The sequence below is a fragment of the Vombatus ursinus genome, unplaced genomic scaffold, assembly GCF_900497805.2.
Source record: "Vombatus ursinus unplaced genomic scaffold, bare-nosed wombat genome assembly UNPS02012082.1, whole genome shotgun sequence".
Classification (NCBI taxonomy): Eukaryota; Metazoa; Chordata; class Mammalia; order Diprotodontia; family Vombatidae; genus Vombatus; species Vombatus ursinus.
Genome location: NW_020951860.1, coordinates 112,280 through 130,843, shown reverse-complemented (window position 1 = coordinate 130,843; position 18,564 = coordinate 112,280).

Below are 18,564 nucleotides of genomic sequence, written 5' to 3'. Positions count from 1 at the left end.
CACACACACACACACACACACACACACACACACACACACACACACACTCACGCATCAAAAGGGGCGGGGCTCCTGCCCCAAACCCACCCAACTCTCTGAGAAGGATAGGCTTTCTGCAGGGCAAAGCTGGAAAGGGAAAGGAAGGAAGAGGCAGTAGAGGAAACCCAGAGAATTTCTAGAGAACAACTGATCTAAAGATAAGATACTGGTTCTATAGACCTAAGGAGAGAAAAAGAGGGAAATGGGGTAAACAAAAGAAAGAAAAAGAGGTTTGGAAAAAGTAATGTGGGACTGAAAGAAGAAGAGGAGGTGAATGGGGAGGAAAGAGGGGAAGAGAGGAAAGGATTAACGAGGGAGGGCAATTAAAAGAGGATAGAATGGAAAAGAAAAGATGGAGTAAGTAAAAGAAGAATGACATAAAATTAGAGGGGAAAGGAGTGATGGACCATATTGTCACCCCATCTGTTCCCTTATGTTGAGGTTGGCTTTTTGTAAACCATCATAGACATTTTAAGTACCTCCAGGAAAGGAGATCCAATTCTTTGGCCTGGTTAGCTGTGCCTGTGCTTAACAACCCATACTTCTGGGGACTTCTTGCTGATATCTACCTTAATTTGTCCCCTTTCCCCTCCCCCACCCCAATATACAGCCGTACACGTACACACCACACACACACACACTCCCCACTGTGATTTGAATGAATTTTCCCTTCTGCTGAGGACAAACTTCCTCTATATCCTTTATTAAACTTCCCTTCAGAATTTTCTTCTTTAACTTCGATAATATTCTTTTCAGAAATCAACTTCAAATACCTCTCTTTTTTCTTTAAGATTTTTGTGGACATATTATAATTCATGAGAAGGAACAAATAATAGGATGAAGGAAAACCTTGAAGCCAATATCCATCCTACACCTCACATTTTGAATGACAAAAGATAAACTCCAGTATTCTTAGAATGTTAGAACTAGAAGGGATTTTAGAATATCAACTAGTTAGTTCAACTTTTTTAATTTTGTGGATGAGGAAACAGAGATGGGCAAAGCGTCTTGTCCAAGGCCACATAACCAGTCAGTGATAGAGCCAAGATTAGTACCTAGATCTTCTGATTCTCAATTTAGTTATCTTTCCTCTCCTTGATTGAGTTCTTCCCCCTCCCCCATGATTTTATGGTTCCTTTTAAAAGATTAGTTGGTATTTTATTTTTCCCCAGTTACATGTAAAAACAATTTTTAACATTTGTTTTTAAAACTTTGAGTTCCAAATTCTCTCCCTCCCTCCCTACTGCTCCTCACTGAGAAGGCAACCAATTTGACATAGGTTATACATGTGTAGTGGTGAAAAACATGTCCATAATAGTCATGTTGTGAGAGAAAACATGGACAACAAAACTCAAGAAAAATAAAGAAAGTAAAAAAAAAGAGAAGTATGTGTCAATCTGTATTCAGGTACCATCAGTTATTTCTCTGGAGATGGATAGCATTTTTCATCATAAGTCCTTCAGAGTTGTCTTGGATCATTGTATTGCTGAGAATAGCTAAGTCAGTCACAGCTGATCATCTTACAATATTGCTGTTACTACTGCTGTTTGTACACAGTGCATTTCACTTTGCATCAGCCCATGCAAGTCTTTTCAGGTTTTTCTGAGAGCATCCTGCTCATCATTTCTTATAGTATAACAGTATTCCATCATATACTACAACTTGTTCAGCCATTCCCTAATTGATGGGCTTCCCCTCAGCTTCTAATTCTTTACCCCCAGAAATGAGCTGCTATAAATATTTTGTACATATAGGTCCCTTTCCTTTTTGTTTTTTATCTCTTTTGGAATACAGACTTAGTAGTAGTATTGCTAGGTCAAAGAGTATGCATGGTTTTATAACCCTTTTGGCATACTTTCAAATTGCTCTACAGAATGGCTGAATCAGTTCACAACTCCATCAACAATGCATTAAAGTCTCCCCTTTCCCACATCTTCTCCAATATTTCTCATTTAACTTTTCTATGTTATTAACCAATCTAATAGGTATGAAGTAATGATTAAGAGTTCTGTAAGGGTAGAGATCATATCTTTTACTTAGAATCATAGCTTGAAGGGAACATAGAGAAACCTAGTTCAACCTTCTCCTTTCAAAGTCCAGGAAAATTAGACTTCTTTCTGGAAGTAAAGGCATAGAACAACATTGGGCCTACACTTGATGAATCTGTGATTTCATACTGAGGAAACCCTAGTGTGTGAACTCTCTCCACTAGACGTGACCCAACTTAATAGATAAAGTCTAGGGAGTTGCTTGAGGCACTGAGAGGTTAAGTGAATTGTTCAGAGTGTCAGAAGTAAGATATGAACCCAGGTTTTCTATGGCTTCCAGTCCAGCACTTTATTCATTATCAAGTGTCTTTAATTCACATATTTAAATTCAACAAGTATTTAAATATTTGACTAAGCATGTGTCTAGAACATGCTAGAACATTTCCAGAAGGCCATCGAAGTAATTTTTTTTCCCCTGCTGGACACTTGATCTTCATTCATTCAAGCTCTAATAAAATCCTTCTCCAAGGCCTTATTGTGGTCTTCTTCAACACTGTAGGAGTAGAATACTTGAAATTTTACCATAGTCCCAGGGACAGTTAAAGTTCTCAGTTTGGGCGTACCTGCCCTAAGGCTGAGTTGCCTTGTTAGGTGAGGGTATGCTAACTCATCTAGCTGATCTGAAAACAAGATTATGCTTCACATCTCTTCCAGCTGTCCAACCAGACCATCTTGCAGTCTGCCCTACTGCCCTGCATTCCACCTCCTATTCTGGGAAAAAGTAATTAAATTGATACTGACATTGCTTCAAGAAAGGCAGTGTCAACTGTCTACCCTTTGGATCAACCTTTGGTCCCGGTTGTGGGGTGGGGGACCAAAACTCCTTTCTCTGGCATGGGAAAACTTTATTATTTATTATATTATTTGAATCTAGCTTTGTGTGTCTAGATATTGCTTAACCCAGGATATTCAGAATGTGTAGGTAATACTGACCACAGAGACCCTACAGGGGACATAGGGATTGCTTCAAGGAATATTTGGATGCTACCCAGGTCTTGTGTTGGGACCTTACCCAAAAGGTTGTGTTTTGACTTTGCCCAAATTTTATTGAATGTTTAGATTTACTTGCTGATATACATCTCAAACAACCAAAGTGCCTTATCTGGAAACTGCCCCTTTTTGGAAACTGCCTGGTGTAGGCCACTCAGCTGCTTGCCATTTCACCTTTGTTTGAATTTTATATAATGTAAAACTCACAAAGACTAAGAGGGAAGCTGGTCACAAATTTCTCAGCTCTCCACTCTGCTAAAAGACATTAATTTTTTTCTTTAAAAAAAACTCTTTTAGAAGTTTTGGATTTGTTCTTGACTGACACTGGCCACCACTCTCCTATATGTGCTGTCTGCCTCTATAAGAATGAATAAATGAATGAAAGAAAAAGCATTTGCTAAACATTCCTATGTGCTAGGCATTGGGCTAAGATATACAAACACAAAAACAAGACAGTTTCTTCCATTAAGAATGTAATCATCTTGTGGGGAGGACTGTCTCACTTTTGTATGTAATGCCCAGGGTTTCGCACAGTGCCTGATGTCTAGTGAGCACCTAACAAATGACTTTTCATTTATTCACTCATCACTAACTCTTTCAGGTATGCTCAATCTGAAAAGCCTCCATGAATGGACTTTTGTAGAGTGTGTACATTGAGAACTAGGCTAGCTAAGTTTAGAGAGGCATATCACCTGTTTGGGAATAGGATGATCAATTTTTTGGCCATAGCAAATCTTAAAAAGAATCTGCTAAGTTACAGAGATACTGTGACTATACTTGAAAAACTAGTTGCAAACTCTCTCCAACTAGGGAGTCCAGGAAGGTTATGGAAAGGAACTGGTAGAGAGGGACTGACTAGGATCTAGGCTTGGTGTTAGTAATGAGGGGCAAAGAACCATACCTTGGTCCCCCCTCCCAGTTTTGCTAAGTGCCTCCTTGAGGTTTATAGACACTTCAGCATAATTTACAAGGCTTTGGTACCAACTGAATTGAAAGGAATTTACTTATCACAATCTGAATCTTAGGAAGACTAGGAAACTGCAGCCCCTTGAGGGGAGGAAGATTATCAAAAAGGAGGGAGAGACAGATCTCAGAGGTCCTTTTGTGATTCATTTGAATGTAACTATGGCCCTCTAATAAAAGAGCCCAAAAATGTGTTGATTGGCCTCAGGCAAGTTGACTTTGTGGTCTCACATAAGAGCACAATACTCTCTGTGAAAAAGAAATCAGCCATCAGAGCATAACTCTGGCTTCTCAGTGGAGAAGATGCAACATAGTATGTAACGTAGGCAGCTTAGCAGAGGAGCAGTAAGCAATAGTTTCAGAGACAGACAGGAACCAGAGCTTTGGAGGCAGAGTAAAGCAGCTGTGAGCCTCTGGTTGCTGAGAGACAGATCTATGAGAGGTATTCTTGACAGTTTCTTCAGACACTATTTCCTCTCCCATAAGTCACTTTGGAGCCTGTGGAAAATTGTACTTCTTTGTGTTTGTGCAAAGGGATGGGGATAAAGGGGAGGGGACGGGGAGGATTGTTTCCTTACTATTAATTTTGCTGTTTTGTCCTAATTATGCAATTTTAGATTTGATTTATGGCTCCTGGTGTATTGGTAGAGAACACAATGATGAAGGAAAGAGAATAAGCATTTATATAGCACCTACTAAGTACCAGGCACTGTACTAAGCACTTTATAAATATTATCTCATTTGATCCTCATAGTTATCCTTCAAGTTGCTGTTATTATTCCCATTTTACAGTTGTGAAAACTGAGGTAAACAGGTTAAGTGACTTGTGTAGGGTCACACAACTAGTAAGTGTCTGAAACTGAATTTGAACTCACATCTTCATGACTCCAAGCCCAGCACTCTAGCCACTGTGCTACCTAGCCACCTAAAAGTCTGATGAAGGTTAAATTCATATTTGCATAATTGTAATTTTCCCCCTCCCCCAATCTAAGATAGCAAGGAGCTCTAGAGTTTTGTGGAATTCATGCTATACCACTGGTATAGTCCTTGTTTCAGTTCTTAGTGCCTTTCCATCTTTCTTTATCTTTTACCTCAATTTACCTTGTATTTACTTTGCATATATTTTGTATTTATTTATCTACATACAAACTGATTCACACCAATGCAAGCTTTTTGACTGCAGGGATATCTTTCTATCCCCAGTAGATAGCACTATGCTTGTATATAGTAGGTGCTCCATAAATGTTTGTGAAATAAATGAGAAGAGAAGCCTTAAGGCAGGCATGATGGCTCGCTTTAAATATTTGAAAGGCTGTCATATGGCAGAGATACCAGAGGGCAGAAGTCTCTGGGTAGAAGTTGCCAAGATATAGATTTCAGTTCAACATAAGAAAAAAGTAACTTTTTCCAGGAGTGAAATGTTTTTCCTCAAAAGGTTGGGAGTTCTTCAAAGCTAAGGTGGCAGCTAGATAACCATTTTAGGGGGATGTCCAAGTTCTTCTTCTGTCTAGTTTGACTACAGAACATCTGAAACTTCTCATTCTAAGATTCTGTAATTTAGTGCCCCATGAAACACCCATAATTATACATAAGGATAACTCATGTAGAATTTTATGCTTTACAAAGTGCTTTCCTCAATGTGAATGAGAATGTATGTACTCTTTTACAGAGAAGCTCAGAGTAATAAAGTGTAACCCAGCCCCCATTTTACAGATAAGGAAACTGAGGTTCTGAGTAGTAAAGTGTAACCCACACTTCTCTGGACATACTCAATTCTCCTAACATGGAGATACCTACGAGCAGCCTTTTGAGATCATTCTGTTTGCCTAACATGTCCAACTTTCTGTGTCCCCATGGATGAAGGTAGCTTCTTTCGATTTTCTGCTTGCAATCTTTAAAACCAGAAAGACTGAGCTATTCACTCTTTCTGCTGGGCTCTTTTTGGCAACTCTTATCTGATATATCTAGAAGGTGAAGATCCCAGTTTACCTGCAGTGAGGATTCCATGAACTGAACCTGTGAGGGGAGGAGTTTCCTTCCATTGCTCCTTCTCTTTTACTCCCAACTCTCAGAAATGGGTCTGGGGGCTTTTGTTTCTGCTCTATTTTGTTCATCCTCCTCAATTTTAGGTCCCAAGGCAATCCCCACAGGACTCAGGAGTATGAGTCATGGCAACCTTGGAGTCAGGCCTGCAGGAGGGTGATTAGGTTAGCCAGCCTAGCATGGAAGTCCTGAGAAACCAGGGTGCCTGGCACTCAAGTGGGGGTGGAGGAAGAGGGGACTTGGAACTGGGACTGTGCTTTTTAGGAACTGAGCTAAGGTATGAACCTTATGAACTCTTCCCCTCCCCAGAAACTGAGGTGGTGAAAAAATGCAGGAAGATTATGCCTCCAGTGGTGGGGGGGGGGAGTAAGTTTATATATATTGTGATTAACTTTTGAAGTGAATATTTCTGTATAAAAACTAATCTGACTATTAGTAGCTAATGGAACTGGGGTCAGGGCACCATCCCCTGCAATTGAGGAAATAGTATGAGTAGAGGCTGGAGCTCTTTACAGAGAGAGTAGGTAGACACTTCCAATTCTCTTAAGAGTACTAGACAACTCTGAGGGGGAAATGAATTAGAACAACCCTGACCTTAAGGTAGTGAGGGCCAGGGTGGTCATATGTCACAAAAGTGACTTGCTGAAGGCCACACAAAGACATTGTTTTCCCTGCCCTCTAATTCCACTCCCCAAGGATTTTTTTGCATCAATTAAACTGTGAAAAAAGAGAAGAATCTAGATCTCCTGATTGTAATTCCTTTGGTCTTTCTACTAGCAGATGACAGTCGTATATTACTACATTTATAAAACTAAAGATAGATTGGTGCCTGATATCTATCAGCATCTAGTAAATTATTTTTTGAAGTGAATTGAATTGAAAGTAAGGATAGTAAGATCTGCTTGAACTTTATCTCCTCAAGACATCACACCACATGCACAACCACCAGTCAAAATAATGAACACCTACGTGATTCAGAATCCTGGACTAAACAGTATAGTGGGAGACATCAAAAGGAAGCAATATGATCCCTGTTTATGTGGACTTTGCAGCCTAAGGAAGGGAGCAGGAAAAGGGAAAAGAGAAAGACAAAACAGGAAGTTTTGGAAAACTTGGGGAAAGTTTTGGACAAAGTTATGAGAAGGAAAGGACAAAGTTTAGAAGCAGTAGGCATACAACACAGTAAGAATAACTTGAGAATGCTCAAAAATATGTAACAATGAAAACTATTGCTAGTCCATGAGTCTGAGGCACTGTACTCTCTCCCTCTATGCTAAGGTCCCCTCTGCTCACAGTGATTCAGTCTAGGCTTGGGAAGGAGACTGACCTAGAATGAGAGGAATTAGGCTCTTCCCCCCTCCCCCCATACTTTTTGGCTCCTTATACTCAATCTCAGAACTTCAAGGAAAATTACTTAATGATTAAGTTTTGACTCATGGCTAGGATTTACCCCAAATAGGAAGTAGAAAGGTACTTAATATATAATATGAATCACATATTTCCTCCATTCAAAAGAAATACTAAAAACAAAAGGCTTTTGCACATACTCATTAACAAAGACTTACAACCAGATAGCAATTTATCATTACTTTTATGCTCCCTAGGCAGCTGAAACTTAACACTATTAAAATATAAAACATTTTGAGGGACTACTAAATTGGCATTTCCTATTTCACTTTGGCTCTGCACTGTCCAAACAAGTTCCAGTCTTCTGGGAAAACAGGCCAAGTGTCAATGCTCTCCAGTGCAGAAACTCCCCCTGACATTAGTCAAATCCTACTGACAGAGCCAGTATTTCTGGAACTCTCAAACTCATAAAGTTGACTGCAAAGGTGGGTTCATCCTTCTCAGGATTGCTGTTTGCTGGCTTTTTGATTGAGTAAAGAAACACCAAGTGGAAAAGGCATTCCAGGGCCAACGGCTCAGCTCAACTTGCCTAAGCCCACACATGCTTTAGCTACCATGTGATTGAAGTTTGTTGTTTTTTTTTCAACATTGGGAGAAAGAACATCATCTCCACCCCCTCATGGGAAGTCTAAAGAAAGAGATCTATTTGCCACATGGGAGAATAGAAGGTAGAGAGTGAATCAGAAGCTGGCTCTCTTTTAAACTAATGAATCCTCTACCTCAACACCATCATAAGAGGATTGCTTTATTATTCCAAAGTGCCTGACTCCTTCAATGCTGAAGCAGCAACATATATTCAGCTAGAAACAGGCAGGGCACCTCTGCCCAGGCTCTGAGGGGTACAATCCCTATTACGCAAAGATCAGTTGAAGGAATGATACTTGACAGGGGCATACAATCACAGATTTAGAATTGAAAGGGACCTTTGAAGCATTGTCATTTGGAGAAGATATTTGACTAATTCTGTTCAGCTTCATAGGGCAGAACTAGCAGTAATGGATGGAAATTATGGACCAAGAGCTTTCATCTCAAAGTAAAAACAAGAACATAACTTCCTAACAAATTAGAGTTGCCGCTAAAGTAATAGGCTACTTTTAAGAGGCAGTGGGTTCTCTAGTATTTGATGTCTTCAACTAGACACTGGGTATTTGTCAGTTATGCTGTAAAGCCACACCCCATTCAGGTATGACTTTGACCAGAGGACTTTTTAGGTTTCAGTTCAGTGAACTCATTCTAAGTCCTTATCATATTGGTAATGGGTTATTTTGCATTACCTGACAGTAGAATGTAAACTCTTCAGGGACAAGGACTGTTTTCTCTTTACTTTTCTTTTTTCTTATAATCTTTGTTTGTCCAGTGCCTAGCATTAGTGCCTTGCTCATAATAGGCATTTAATAAATACTTGTTGATTGAATGATTGATTGGTACTGCCTCCCCTCCTCTCTCTGAGGAAGTTAATTTACTCAGTTGTAGAATTCCAGCCCTGAATCTGATTGGTCCTAATGGCTGAGCCAGTAAAAATCCACCTTATCTGATATGTCTAGCTGTCACCAGACAATGTTTCACATACATCTATCCACTCTGGGCATCTAAAACTCCCTTGCCTGCCACAAATCTTCTATTAGAATATAAGCTCCTTGAGGACAAGAACTGTGTCTCTTTTGGATTTGTATCTCTAGCACCTAGCACAGTGCCTGTCACATAGTTGATTCATTTCCCACTGGCTACACTGCTTGGTTTTAACTCCACCATCATCCTGTCTCCCCACCCCCTCTGCCCCAACCATAAGTTTACCACCAGGAAACTCATCATCACAGAGATAGCTTCAGCTTTGGTCCTTCATCAGTACCCTCAGTTACCTCTGTCCTTCTAATTGGAAGGCTAGAAGATGAAGAATAAAACTCCCAAAACCTCCCTTTAAAGAGGGTCCAGAAGCCCTCTTTAAAGCCATCTCTTCATTTCCCACACTGCTTGGTCTGACTCCTTTGCCCCACCCAGCCTCATGGGACCCTACCCCCTCCCCTGTCCATTTTTCAGCTTACTTTTATGTTTGGTCTTCCTCCATTAGATTATAAGCTCTGTGAAAGCAAAGCCTGTCTTTCTTTTTCTTATTTTGTGTCCCTAGCACTTAGTATAGTGCAGCCACTGTGTTTTGGCACATAGGCACTTCCTAAATGTTTAATGTGTTGTATTGTACAACTTGACTGGTATAAGGTAAGCACTTAATAAATGTTCTTCCACTGATTCATTTATTTTCGGGGGGGGGGGGGGGGGATGAGGCAATTGAGGTTAAGTGACTTGCCCAGGGTCACACAGCTAGTGAGTATCATGTGTCTGAGGCCAGATTTAAACTCAGGTCCTCCTGACACCAGGGCAGGTGCTCTATTTACTGTGTTACCTAGCTGCCCCACATTGATTCATTCATTATAAAAATCATGGTATTTAGAGCATAATGGGATCATCTAATTCAAGCCCATCCTTCTTTAATGAGGAGACTGAGGCATAGAGAGGTAAATAACTTGCCCATGATGATACATATAGTAAGTGGAAAAGGCAGGACTCAAAACCTAGTCTTCTGATTCCAAAGCCAGGATTCTTTTTCACCATACCATGCTTCTTCCTCCACAATGGACATTATATACTGTATCAGCTATAGATTGCCTAACCTTGAAGTTTCTTCTGTTGCCTGTTTTCACTCCTACAGAGCACTAGAGTCCTTAATAAAATAATTTGTTCTATGAAGTATGGATTCAGTCAAAGAGCAGCACTTGAGGACCTAGAGGGCCACATGTGGCCTCCAGGCCAAAGGTTCCCCACCTCTGCATTAGACCAAGAGTCAAAGGATTAGTCTCTGCTCTAGCTTTGTGACACTGGGCAAGACGGCAGCAGAGTACAATGGAGAAAATACAAGTTTTGGAGTCAGAGGACCTGTATTTAACTCATCTCTGATACTTAATGTCTGTGTAACTATGACTAAATCACTAAAAGACTTTGACAAAGATAGTTAGGTAGTATGATGGATTGAGTACCAGGCCTGGTATCAGAAAGCCCTGAATTCAAAGCCAGCCTCAGACATTTATCAGCTGTGTGACCCTGGGCAAGTCATTTAATTTCTGTTTGCTTCCATTTCCCCATCTGTAAAATGGGGATAATAACAGCACCTCCCTCCCAAGGTGAGGATCAAATGAGACAATAATTGTAAGATGCTTAGCGCAATAACTGGCATATAGTACATGCTATATAAATGTTAGCTATTATAATTATTAAGTCACAACCTCCCTGAGCATAACTCTCCTCATTTGTAAAATAAAGGGGTTGGGCTAGATGGCCTCTAAAGTGCCTTCCAACTCTATATCTAAGAAAGTTTGAATTTGTGTGACCTTGGATAACTCACTTAACCTTTTGGGGTCTGCTTTCTCATTTGTAAAATGAGGGAGTCAGGCTAGATGGCCTCTGAGGTCTCTTCTAGTTCTAAATCTACGGTCTTATTTCATCTCTTTGAGCCTCTGTTTCCTCATCTGCAAAATGAAGGGACTGAGCAAGAATGATCCTGAAGGTCCTTCAACAGCTTTGATATTCTGTTATTTACCCAGTTGCCTGATTTGTAAACCTGGGATAATAACATTATACTATCTATGTCATAGGATTGTTACAATCCAATGAAATAATATATTAAATTGTTTGTATACTGTAAGATGTATATTTGTAACTCATTTTTTAAAATTACTAATTTAACTAATTAAGTTTATTTTATTTACTGATTTCATTTTAATTAAGAAGTACCCTACATAATTTTCCCAATCTTGCGAAACAAGTCAAGTCTTAAATCCATGCATTCTGACTTGTCCTTTGACCCCCTGAGCATTTTCAGGTTTTTGATAGTATTTTATTTTTTCCAATTACATGTAAGAACAATTTTTAACTCTCATTTTTTTTTTATTTTGAGTTCCAAATTTTCTCTCTCCCTCCCATTTCCTCTTTCCTCCTGCTTCTCTAAAGTAACAAGCAATTTGATATAGGTTATATATGTGCAATCATGTAAAACATATTTCCATATTAGTCATGTTATAAAAGATACAGACCAAAAGGAAAAAAAAAACATGGAAAAATAAGTGAAAATCTGCATTCAAATTCCATCAGTTCTTTCCCTGAATGTGGGTAGCATTTTCCATCATTCTTTAGAATTGTCTTGGATAATTGTTTTGCCTCAATCTGTCATAGTTGATCATCACACAATGTTGCTGTTACTGTGTACAATGTTCTCCTGGTTCTGCTCACCTCACTCAGCATCAGTTCATGTAAGTCTTTCCAGGTTTTTCTGAAATCCACCTGCTCATTATTTCGTATAGCACAATAGTTTTCCATTAGATTCATATACCACACAACTTATTCAGCCATTCCCCAATTGATGGTATCCCCTTAATTTCCAATTCTTTGCCATCACAGAAAGAACTGTTATAAATATTTTTGTACATGTAGGTCTTTTTCCCTTTTTTATGATCTCTTTGGAATACAGACCTAGTAGTGGTATTGCTGGATCAAAGGATATGCACAGTTTGATTGCCCTTTGGGCAGAGTTCCAAATTGCTTTCCAAAATGGTTGGATCAGTTTACAACTCTACCAACAATGCATTTTCCCACACCCTCTCCAACATTTATTGTTTTCCTTTTCTATCATATAAACCAATCTGATAGGTGTGAGGTGGTACCTCAGAGTTGTTTTGATTTGCGTTTCTCTAATCAATAGTGATTTAGAGCATTTTTTCATATGACTACAGATAGCTTTGATTTCTTCATCTGAAAACTGTCTGTTCACATCCTTTAACCATTTATCAATTGGGGAATGACTTGTATTCTAATAAATTTGACTCAGTTCTCTGTATATTTGAGAAATGAGGCATTTATCAGAGACACTTGCTGTAAAAATTATTTCCCAGCTTTCTGCTTTCCTTCTAATCTTGGTTGCCTTGGTTTTGTTTGTGCAAAACCTTTTTAATTAAAATTATCCATTTTACATCTTGTAATGTTTTCTATCTCTTGTTTGGTCAAAAAATTCTTCAATTCTCCATAAATCTGACAGGTAAACTATTCCTTGCTCTCCTAATTTGCTTATGTTATCGCTCTTTATGTCTACATCATGTACCCATTTTGACCTTATCTTGGTATACAGTGTAAGATGTGGGTGTATACCTAGTTTCTGCCATACTATTTTCCAGTTTTCCCAGCAGTTTTTGTCAAATAGTGAGTTCTTATCCCAAAAGCTAGGATCTTTGGGTTTAACAAACACTAGATTACTATGGTCATTTTTTAACTGTGTCTTGTGTACCTAATCTATTCCACTCATCCACCACTCTATTTCTTAGCCAGTACCAGGTAGTTTTAATGATCTCCACTTTATAATATAGTTTGAGATCTGGTATAGCTAGGCCACTTTCCTTTGGATTTTTTTCCTCATTATTTCCCTTGATATTCTTGACCTTTTGTTCTTCAAGATGAATTTTGTTATTATTTTTTCTAGCTCTGTAAAATCATTTTTGATAGTTCGATCAGTATGGCAGTGAATAAGTAAATTAATTTAGGTAGAATTGTCATCTTTATTACATTGGCTTAGCCTACCCATGAGCAATTGATATTTTTCCAATTGTTTAGATCTGATTTTATTTGTGTGAAAAGTGTTTTGTAATTGGGTTTGTCTTGGCAGGTAGACTCCCAAGTATCTTATATTGTCTACAGTTATTTTAAATGGAATTTCTCTTCCTGTCTTTTGCTGCTGGGCTTTGTTGGTAATATATAGAAATGTTGATAATTTATGTGGGTTTATTTTGTATCCTGCAACTTTGCTAAAGTCGTTAATTATTTCAAGTAGTTTTTTGAGTTGATTCTCTAGGATTCTCTCTACCATCATATCATCTGCACATTTTCAGTTTTTATTACCTTTACAGAGACATACTCTCCACCAAGTCTCATGTCTCTTTTCCTTAAACCTTGCTCATTCATGTCTCTAAACCTTCATCCAATATTTCAGAAGCACCTACTGTTTACAATCTGAGCTGCCCCACTGGGGACCCAACTGGCCAGTTCCAGCTGGGCAAGTCAGCTCCTCCTCTCCTTTTCTCTCTCCACATGGGGTATCATGTCCTACCTGAGGGTGCTCTGCCAAGAGGAAGGTAAATTTTGATGGCTAAAACCTACCTTGATGTCTTGGGGTTTACTGGCTAGATTTCTTTCTTAAAGACCATGCCTTAAACCCAATTCACTCTGGTTCTCATCGATTGGCCAACAATAAGTCCCTGCCCAAGCACCACTTAACAGTTATTTTTTGGGCCTTGATAGCTCAGAGTGAATGGAAATAGTAATTGTTTCTTTTTTGGCCAGAAACAATCCTGAGAGTCCTTCCCTTCCAGTTTTTTTTTTTTTTAATTAAAGGGGCCATCCCTTGGCTCACTTCTTAAACAGCTGTAATCACTGAATGGGTGTTGTTTCAGTCAAAGTGAGAACTCAGAAATACCTTAACTTAAAAAGGCCAAGATCTCCCACTGCAACCTGGGCCATCTCCAGTTGTCCTGATCTATATCTGGCCACTGGACCCAGATGGCTCTGGAGGAGAAAGTGAGGCTGGTGATTTTGCACAGCCCTCCCTTACTTAAATCCAATTCACTTGCAAGTCATGGCATCATCTTCCTGATGTCATGGTTCTCTTGGAGAACAAGGACAAACCACACAACTGTGTGCAATGGATGATCTAAAGTGATGGGGGACACAAAGATAAGTGAGTCATTGTTTTTATCTTCAAGATGTTAACAATACAATAGAAGTGATCATATGGGCCCATAAACAGATACATGCAAATAAGATGTGTTCAAAGTTCTATACCTTCCAACTAAGAAAATCAAAGAAGGGCTCACAGGGGAGTAGTCATCTGAGTTAGAGCTTGAAGGATGGGTAGGATGTTGCTAGGCAAAGACAGGGAAGAGGGAAGGCATTGATGGCATTGAAAAGTCCTTGAACTCTTTCTCCATGAAGGCTTCCATGATTAATTACAACAGTTTCAGTGCTACTATTGTCCTATAGCATCTTTTCAGCATACATGTGCCACATTGATCTATACAATTAGAGTTAGCTTGTGCTGGTTATGTTTTGGGCATATGTGGTCTCATGTCTGTCTCATTTATGTCAGAGTTGCACTCCACTGTTAATTTAAGCTTTCTGAGATCAGTAACTATGTCTCCCCTTTCCTTATCTGCTCTCTTCCTTACTCTCAGGAATACTTGATTTGGGGCTTTTGCTCACACTGAGCATTTAATCCATTTATTTTAGCAATTGAATAAATCAAAAACCTCTCTTCCCAGGCACCTCCTTGCCCTGGGGATTCCACTTGAACCATAAATGGCTGACCAGTCACAGCCTTAGAACACCCATCCCAGAGAAAGAGACTACTTTGTCCTTTCTCTGAGAAAGAATAAGCTGTATCTTTCTTGACAATTATTTTGTACACATATCATGTAACACCTTCAAGCCCACATTCTTAAGACATGTCCTAAGTGTGAATTAAACTCCAAAATTCTCTGCCTTACTCTTTGTATCTCCCCAGCACCCCCACCATATCCCCAGATTTCTCTTCCAAGAGAGAACTTGATGTAATACTGTATTTATTATCAGAGTTATGAGTGAATGTTGATGAAAGAGTTTAGGCAGGGCAGTTCAGTCAAAGGCAGATTTGCAGTCATCCAGAAAAACCAGGAATCTTGTTTCCCTGGTGTTAACTACCAGCCAGAATTCCCATAACCTAAGAAGGCTGTCCTTGAAAAAAGGATTCCAACTCTTGAGGAATTGCCTACCTTCCAAAGCTGCTTAGTGATTGGATGTGGTGAGGACTGGAGCTGCCCTTATGGAATATTCATAGAACAGTGGCTGTTGTATGAAAAGGAGCTACTATTCTAATCATTCGTCAGAGAAGACTAACCATAACTTGTCTGTAGAGAAGATATTGCTCCAGTCCCAGTTAGTTAGTCCTGAATGCTAAATAACAATTCAACAAAAAATTTAGTTGATTACTGAATACTAAATGCATGCTAAGTGTCTGCCCTTGATCAATACTCTAACACAAAAATATAGCTCATTGCACTTCTTTTAGGCATACTGCCTGATTAAAAAAAAATAAAAACAGATTGCAGAATTCTACATCCAAAATTATGAAGAAGTATGTGTGGGCTGAAATAAACTCCCTCCATCTGGAACAAGTTGGCTGTCATCCTGATCAGGGACAGGGTGATGGATCAAATGACCTCTGGAGATTCCTTCTAGATTGTAATGCAGAGACTTTCATGACAACCAGTAGTTTTTGCTACTAAAGGCCCTCTCCTTGCTCAGACACTGATACAATAAGGTGTACCAGAAAGAGCACTGGATATGGAATCAGAGAACCTGGATTTGAAGGCCCTGGTTCTGTCATTTACTTTTTGTGTAACCTTAAAGCAAGTTATTGAGCCTTTCTGGGACTTTCATTTTCTATAATAATACTCAAAAAGCTTTTTATGAGGAAAGCACTTTGTAAGTTTCTAAGTTTTGTATCTGCTATATGTATACATGTATGTATATATGTGTGTTACACTGGTTACATTTTCATTTATACTCTGCTTCAAACCAATCCACTCTTGCAAGCCCTTCTACCCACAAAGAGCATGAGTCAAATGAGCACATATGCATGAGCACAATATGCCAAAATGAGATGATTTGGTCATATTGGGTTCAAATGCTAAAGTGAGATAATTTGCAGAAGCAGCTTTATCCAGGGTGACACAGCACATGGGGATGTGAGGTGGCACCTATGGTTCTCTTAGAGGATGTGACAGAGGTGGATCTATTAATAATACCCTGAACTTGCAAGCAAATTGCTCAGCCACCAAGTCCTTATTCTGGGATTCCCCAAGGACTCCAGGTCAGGACCCTCAATTCGTAGTAAAAATGACTAATCGTAGCTTCTATTCACCCCAGTTCTTCATCATAGTTCTCAGGGTGCTTTATCAATGCCTTTCTGTCCTTATCTGAATCCTCTTATCTACTATCACTCCTTGGCTCAAACTGTTTTCCAACCAAGTAAATTTATTTACTGTCTTCTATATACTGTCTTCCAGGCTTATTCAACACAATTGATTTATTCCTTCACTGGTTCCTTCCTTTATCCAAATAGAAAATGAATCCTATATTGTATGTAGTCCTGTGTAAGGTGCTATGGGACGATATAAAGACATGTAAGACTCAAGGTAATATAGTAGAAGTGATATGATACAGAAATAGGAAAACATAATTAATACTAGAAGATATAATAACAATAATGAATAATAATAACTAACATTTAAGGCATCACAGGGCATGGTTAAGCAACAAACAGATCATATGAACTATAGCATATGGCTTTGAATCTCAGTTCTGCTGCTTACTACCTCCGTTGGGTAAGTAAGTCACTTAATGTCTCTGACCTGAGATGTTGAATAGGGAGAGTGTATAGAGCACTGGGCTTGGAGGTAAGACGACTGGAGTTCAAATCCTCTCTCAGCCACTAACTATGGAAATCACAACCTCTCAGTTTCTTCATCTGTAAAATGGGGCTAATAATAACACCTACCTTATAGTATTATCTTGCATGTATATGTAACCTGGATTTTGAGCATACTCAGTTTGCCTAGCGTGGACCACACTTCATCCCTTACCAAGCCTTGATTGGCTATCAATCAGCATCTTTACACCAGAGCTCTTCACTTCTTTTTCCACCATCTTTTCAGCTGTGCTCCTAGCTGCTATGTCCATCATGGACACCATGAACTGAACACAGGAGATGGGGAACGGACTTGTCTTTCCCCTGCTCTTCCTCCTTTACTTTGAGAAATGGGCCTGGGGAGGGGAGCCATTTGTTTCTGTTTTGTGTTGTCCTCTTTAGTTTTGGGTGCCAAAGGTGATCTTCATGGACTTTAAGACATGGTGATCTTGGAGCCAGAATTGCAGGCAGTGTGGTGCAGTCAGGCTGGTGTGGAAACCTTGAGAAGCCAGGTGCCTGGGACTCAGGCTTCTGGGGGTTTGGACTTAGAACTGAGACAGTGCTCTATGGGAACCAAGTTAAGCTATGAACCTAATCCTTCCCTTCCCCAGAAACTGAAGTGGTGCAGGGGGGAGGAAGATTATGCCTCCTACGTGTTGGCATGTAGGGAGAGTATGTTTATATATTTGTGATTATATCTTCTAAAGTAAATATATTCCTCTGTGTAAAAGCTCCACTATGTTACATATATAAATGCTAGCCATTATTTCCTCATCTGTAAAATGACATTATTGAACTAAGTGATTTCTAAGTTTCCTTTTAGTTCTAAATCTCATATGATTCTAAGTGTTATAATAAATCCAGAGGAGGGAAAGATCTCTGAGGCGTAAAGTGATCAGCAGTCAGGGAAAGTTTCTTGAAGAAGAGGGGCCTGAAGGAGACCTTGAAGAAAAGAGGGATGGTAGATAGTGGAGAGATGGCATTATAGGAGGTGGAAAAGGGAGAGAGAAGGGAAAAAAAGGGGAAAAAAATTACATGACAATTTTATTACATATTTATAAGGAAGAGCAAGTTGTACATAATAGATTTGCAGTTTCATGTGCAATCATCTTTTTTATTATACTATGTTATGGAAATGCTTGTTTTATCCCATAAATTAAAAATAAATTTTAAAAATCTTAAAGGCATAAGCAAAAGCATGAATATGGAAATGTACTTAGTATATTCCAGGAACTGTAAATAAATCAGCTTGGCTCAGATAAGAGAGTGAAAGAGAGTAGTGAGGTGACAAGATTAAAAAGATTGTTCATCAACATTTCCCAGTTGAAACCAGTCAAAGGAGGAAGAAATTCAAGTTATCAATAGTCATAAAAAATTATCCAAATTGTTAATAATCAGAAAAGTGTAAATTGAAGTGACTTTGAGTTTCTACTTCATATCTATCAGATTGGCAAAGTTGACTTAAAAAGCAGAAAATGGCGAATATCAGAGGTTCTGGGGAAAACAGATATATAAGTGCATATTACTCCCTTGCTGATG